We start from the raw sequence: 6,098 nt of genomic DNA on the forward strand, positions 1-6,098 counted from the left end.
CTCATTTTCGGTTCGAGTATATCTGGAGGAAGATCTGTGCTTATGCTGTCTCTGCACATTAGAAGTGCTCTCATACATTTCAGTTCTGATCTGTTTCTTCTATATATATATATATATATATATATATATATATATATAAAGGGCTTAGTCCATCTGTCTGTGTGCCTATCTACCTGTCCGTAATGCTCTTGGGGGGTGTGGCTCTTGGCAGGGCATGGCTCCAGCCAGTGCTGCACGTGGGGAGAATTGCTCATCAAGAATGACAGTGGGGACAGAGCACTGCCATGATGTCAAGGATGGAGGGGATGGAGCAAGGGGGGGGTGGAGGTGGTGCAGGGCCAGATGTGGAGTGGGGGGAGAATGATGCTGGGGACGGAGCACCATCATGACGGCGAGGACAGAGGGGATGGAGCGGGGGCGGCAGGGGGGAGGCCTTGGAGGCAGCAGTGGTGCAGTGCTGGCCACACACTCCCCATCGCCGCTGTCATGGTGGCGCTGCGTCCCCACCGTCATTCTTGATGGGCAGTTCGTTAGTTATTAAATAACCCTCTTCCTTCTGTTCAGAATGTTACCTAAATATGGGACTAAACAGATACCGCAAGACTATTCCACTACTGCCTTTTCATTTTTACATTCTCAACAATCAGGTCTCCTTCCTTTGTTGTCTCCCAGTTCTCCACTTATTCTCTTGCCCACCCCTCGTCTTCAGCGGCTTCCTTTTTTTTCTCTTGGTACAATTCAGTCATCTTTCAGGAAGGCATTGTCTCTCTGATACTGAAGAAATCTCCCAACCAGTCTCTCTTGCTGCTGCCTTATCTGCCCCTTTCTGTTCACTACTGGGCTAGGGACAGAAGTTACATATAAACTGATTTAAGTGATCAGAAACTGGTTTAAACCTGTAACAGAATGTAAGTTCAGTGCACATTAACTTGTTTCAAAATGACTGAAACTGGTTTAAGATCGTGAGCGGGTGTCCTAAATCAATCAAAAGAAATAGCGCACTTGGCAGAGCTATTCCCTCCCTAGCATTTGTTCTTGCCTGCCGTGACTTTGATGGGAGTTAAAGTTTAATACTCGCAGGAGGGTGGCTTCTGTTCTTAATTAACGCCAAAGTGACACTCTCTCTTTACTCGGGAGCACTGCAGATGGGGAAGCCGTCAGACTTCATCTCACCAGGACAACCCCTTGTGTATTAGGGCAAAACTTCAGGGGAAGGCTGAGGCTCTCACTCCACATACCTTGTCCTCTCCCTCTACTTGCTCTTCCCTTCTCAGAAAAAATAGAATTGTGAGCCAAACTGTTAATTGGCCAGCTGCTGACTTTTAATTCACTCTTTCTCTCCATCTGGAGAGACTGACTTTCAGCCCAGCAAAACGATGTACTGAGGCCAAAAAAAATCCATTCGCGATAAGTAGCAGCAAAGTCTCTAATCAATTGTAGGTATCTGCTCTGCAGAGTTTTCAGCAAGCTTCATTCCCAGTGCACAGATTTACCTGACTTTGGTCTCTTTCAGGCACTTTGCCCGCTTTGCTCCCATGCCTCTGCATGGGAAATGGCTCCATCACCAAGTTCCTTTTGGCTCTGGCTCCGGCTCCTCTCCCCTTCTGGGGGATTATACTAACCAAGTGCAGCTCCTCTTCTAGGAGCTCAGTCAACTGGTAATTTTCAAAATTGCCACTCCCTGATGCTGTGGACACTCCCAGTACTGGTGGAAGTGACGCCATCTCCCCAGCTGCTTCTGCAGCATCCGATAAGTTTCTTTGCTCGGTTTTCCTCCGTAACAGTGTCATCGGCTTCCTGTTACAAAAATAAACCTAGTTAAACATAGTATGAGACTTAACTGATTTGCATCAAACTGGTTTATGGAACTTCTGTTCCAGACCTCTTCCTGGTTTAAGTTAAATTAGAGTCCCCCAGCATCCCAGCATGCTTTTCAGACCTGGGCTGTCTGCTCCAGATAGCAGGGCTGGCTCTGCCCCTCTCCTCCTTAGCTGGAGGTCCAGCTAGCTGAGAAAGAGGTGGGGACTGCAGACACAGTAGCATCTATCTGGCTTCCCCCTACTCCACCACCCCCTGCTGGTTGTTGCCCAAGCAAGGATCCCCACCTCCCTTCCTCTCCTCTCCCACAGCATGGATCCCAGCAGCACAGACCCCAGCCAGCATCTGGTCACAGTCACACCACCCCCCTGCTAGCTAATGCTGAGAGGTGTCTGTGTGTGTGTGTCTCCAATTTTACTGTAACAAAGGCAGACAAAACAGTGCCTGTGCTTTTTAGAATTAATCAGCAGGTCAGCTGGTAATGTTCCTCTGTTCTTCCTTACAAATGCCTTGGAGAAAGCTGGTTTTTTTGTTTTCTTGATGGGCTGATAAGCTTTTTATTCTGATAAGCTCCCTGCTGGCTTGCTTCAAAATCTGCAATCTGTGAGTGTTTAACAGGTGACAGAGAAAGGTGTGAGAAATGACCTGGTTTGTAATGAACTGACTTGTGAGTGCTGTCAGTTTGCTGCAGACAGTATGAAGAAGCAGGGAGAAGAAGATTGTAAAGCTCACTATCGTCAACAGATGTATGCAGTCCACACAAGCAGTCCTTTCTCTTCGCCCCCCTCCCCTTTGCCTCAGAGTGCTAGCCGGGGGCTCAGGGCTGGGGGCTGGCAACACTCCCACCCCTTGAGCAGTGAGCCAGGAAAAGCCTGGTGAGGGCTGCTTCCCTCTCCTTCTCCAGGCACACCAAAGCTGCAGACTGTGCAGGCCGGGGTGGGGGTTTAAACCCCTCCATAATCATAGTATCCTGCCAGGGCCTGGCAATGCCCCACCTCAGCTCAGTGATAGAGAAGGGAGGGCTTGCTCTAGTGCCCCCCGGCTCCTTTCCTGAGCCATTGCAGGCATGTGCCTGCATTTCCTGAATCAAAAGTGAATGTCTATCCATTTGCAAATCAGTTCAATCTCTGAAGGTTAGACTAACCTGCAAAGATTAAATCAATTCAGGCGCAGGCTTTATGAATGTCTGTCCCTAGCCTAGAGGTCCTGGGAGTAAGCTGTCTTTTCCCATCACCATCATTTACAGCACTTCTCTGGGACTTCACTCTTTCTGCTACTTTCTCAAAAAAGTCATCTGGGTACTTCTGGCTAAACTGAAAGACTTAATCTGTGCCTGGATTGTCCTCAGTCTCACTATCTCATTGAACACTGCTGCCTGCCTTTTGCTTCAGAATGTCTTCTTGTGATCCCTTGACATCCTGCTTTCCCAGCTCCCATTCTATGTACCTGATTGTTCCTTCACCTCCTTTATAACTCCTCTTTATTTGCCCTGGGAGTCCTTCAAAATGCTGTTCCTTCCCTCTGCTCTGCACTTGCATGAACTGCAGGTTCAGCTACTTTCATGTAGGCTGGTGACTCAAATTGATTTCACTCTTGCCTTGAGCTGTGCCCTAGCATCCACCCCTGCCACTCCAACACTTTCTGAAAGTATTGTAAGGTCCTAAAAAGATACATATGAAGCTCAACTCACCTCTCCTTTGGAATCTGCTCTTTTTCTTCTCCTGCCAATAATTGCTTCCACTACCTTATCACTCAGGCTTATCTTGGTGAGAGTTGGGGACTGTCTTTTATTCTTCTTTATCCTTTTTGTCCAACACCCAGGCCCTTGCCAAATAATGTTATTTCTATAACTTCTCTATAATCCACTCCCCATTCACTGTTCCACCTGCTAAATCCCAGGTCCCTGCCATGATTTTTAACTTTATCCTTCCTGGCCTTTAATATCCAGTTTGTTTCAAGTGCTGCAGATAAAATTATCTTTCCTTGCTGCTCCAACCAAGCTGTGTCCCATCTCCCAATCTTGTCTCTACTTTCTTCCACAACCAAACTCTTCATCCTGACTCTGAGAGTGGCATGCCACTTGCAGTGGCAGAAGAGGTTCTGCTCTTGCCCATATCTCAGTTTCCTTTTCCCTGAGCTCCTACTCTATCCACTTCTCTCTTCTGACACTCAGGCTCATGCGGCTCACTGACTCAAATGGCCTCAAACATCTGCAGGCAAAGCAAACTCTGTCTTCCAGAAGATTCCTCAAAACTTACTTCATCCAGCCTGGTTTTCATCGGTGATCTCCACTCAGTATTATCTGTCGTGATTGACCTGGCAAGACAAAAATTACCCCCCAGACACAACTAGTACACAGTTTCCCTTGTAAGAAATGCTAATTATAATGTTTATTTGCTTGGCAAATAAATTGATCTAAAGAGAAATGACCAAAGGTTCCCAAAAATCTAGAACTCTTGGTTCAGAGATTATAACTTTTATTAAACCAACTGAGAAATTACAAAAAAATATTTTTTTTCCTGCAAGCTTTCAGGCTCCCATACCCTTCATCAGGCTCAGAGAAACTTCAAGATGGTAAAAAGTCCCCATATGTAGGAAATAAACTTCATTTTTGCACAAAGGAAGCTGAAGCTGGAAATCTGTTCCTCTGGGTCCATGAGAGTGTCTTTGTGAGCTGCTCTTTGATGTGCAGAACAAGCACGATTCTTTCCCTGTTGGTGTCAGATGGCAGACAGGCAGGGAGGTGTAGAAATCTTTCTTGTTGTTCAACAGTGAAGTTTATAATCCAAAATTGGCTAAAATTTGGCATCTCTTATGTTTCAGGGAAGTATTTGGTAGCCGTGTTGGTCTGAGACAAGAAGAAATGCAAAAATATAGAACTCTTGGTTCAGAGATTATACCTTTTATTAGACCAACTGAAAAATTGCAAAAAAAATATTTTTTTTTTCCTGCAAGCCTGTGAAGTCTTGAGCACTTGATTCACATGTGCTCCTTTCCTTTTTCTTTAAATTCTCTTCAGTTATGTCTGGTTTTTTCTGGCTTCCACTCTAGGTATTGTTGACATTATAAGTTGTGATAGTGTTACAGTTCATTCAAGGAAAAGTATTTACCCTATGTAGTAAGAACTGCTGAAACCTTGATGGGTCACAGCCATAAATCTTGTTAATCTCCCTCTCTCCTGTTTACTGTCAAGCTGAGGTGTGTTTTCAGCTTGCAGAATGTGTGCTCTTCCTCACGTATCTGCATTTTCCCTAGTTCCTCATAAAAGTGTTTTGCTTCTAGCTAGGGGGTAGTTGGTCCTTACACTGGTGCCTGATAGAGGAGGAAGGATGTAAAGAGCTTCCCCCTACCCCTTGCCTGCCACAGATAAGGCCCAGGCAGAGGTGCAGCCCCTGCACTGGGAGGAGTTGTGAGCACAGAGGCAGCATGCCTGCTGTTATGCCCCTTCCTAGGAAGCAGCTTGTGTCCCTCTGTGTAGCTGTGCACCTCTGCTAGCTTACCCACAGCATGTGGGAGGCTGATCCATAGCCCCCATCTCTTTCTTGAAGGGGGCCAGAGGGAGCAGTAGCATGCTTCTGCTACCTCCCCCTCCAGCCATGAGGCAGCAGGCCTGGTTGACTGTAGGGTGAAAGTTAAGATTAGGCTGAGCAGATGTTTTCATTTGGTCTCCAAACCAAGAGTGTGTCTGCTTGAATTGAACCGAAAGTCAAACTCTTCCCCCCACTCCACTTCAACATGAAAAACCAAAACAATGTCAAAACTTTTTCTTTGACCCAAAACAAAACATTTTACTCCCCTTTTAGGATTTTTTAACATGGCTTACTCTTCCAGGCACATTCTGTTCACAAGATTTCCAAGGAACTGCTCAGTACACTCTATGTGCCATTCAATTAAAAGGAAAAGGAGTCAGTCTCTGGAGAATCCTGCATGAAAGCAAAAGTCTTCAGTAGGTCTAGGCAGAGCAGCAAGTATTCACTTCTGATTTAGATTTGGCTAGTTCAGAGGGACAGTGATTCAAATCACTGTCCTGATTCAATTCAGCTGAATCAAATCTGAAGTTTCGGCACCGCTTCAGAGATTTGCCCAGAGATTAAACAGGCAACAGTCCTCACCACGCTGGACACAGCTGGCTGCCTCCAGCTGGTAAGTCTGTTGTGGTGGGTGGAGGGGGAAGGGAAGGGAAGGGGCATGGGGGATGGGGCAAATCAACGCCCACATAGCGAGGGAGGTATTGGGGCTGGGACAAGCTGCCTACCCGGGGCGGGGTGTTGCAGGACTTG

Source organism: Gavialis gangeticus, unplaced genomic scaffold, assembly GCF_001723915.1.
Source record: "Gavialis gangeticus isolate Ggan-Ray unplaced genomic scaffold, GavGan_comp1, whole genome shotgun sequence".
In the NCBI taxonomy this organism is placed as follows: domain Eukaryota; kingdom Metazoa; phylum Chordata; order Crocodylia; family Gavialidae; genus Gavialis; species Gavialis gangeticus.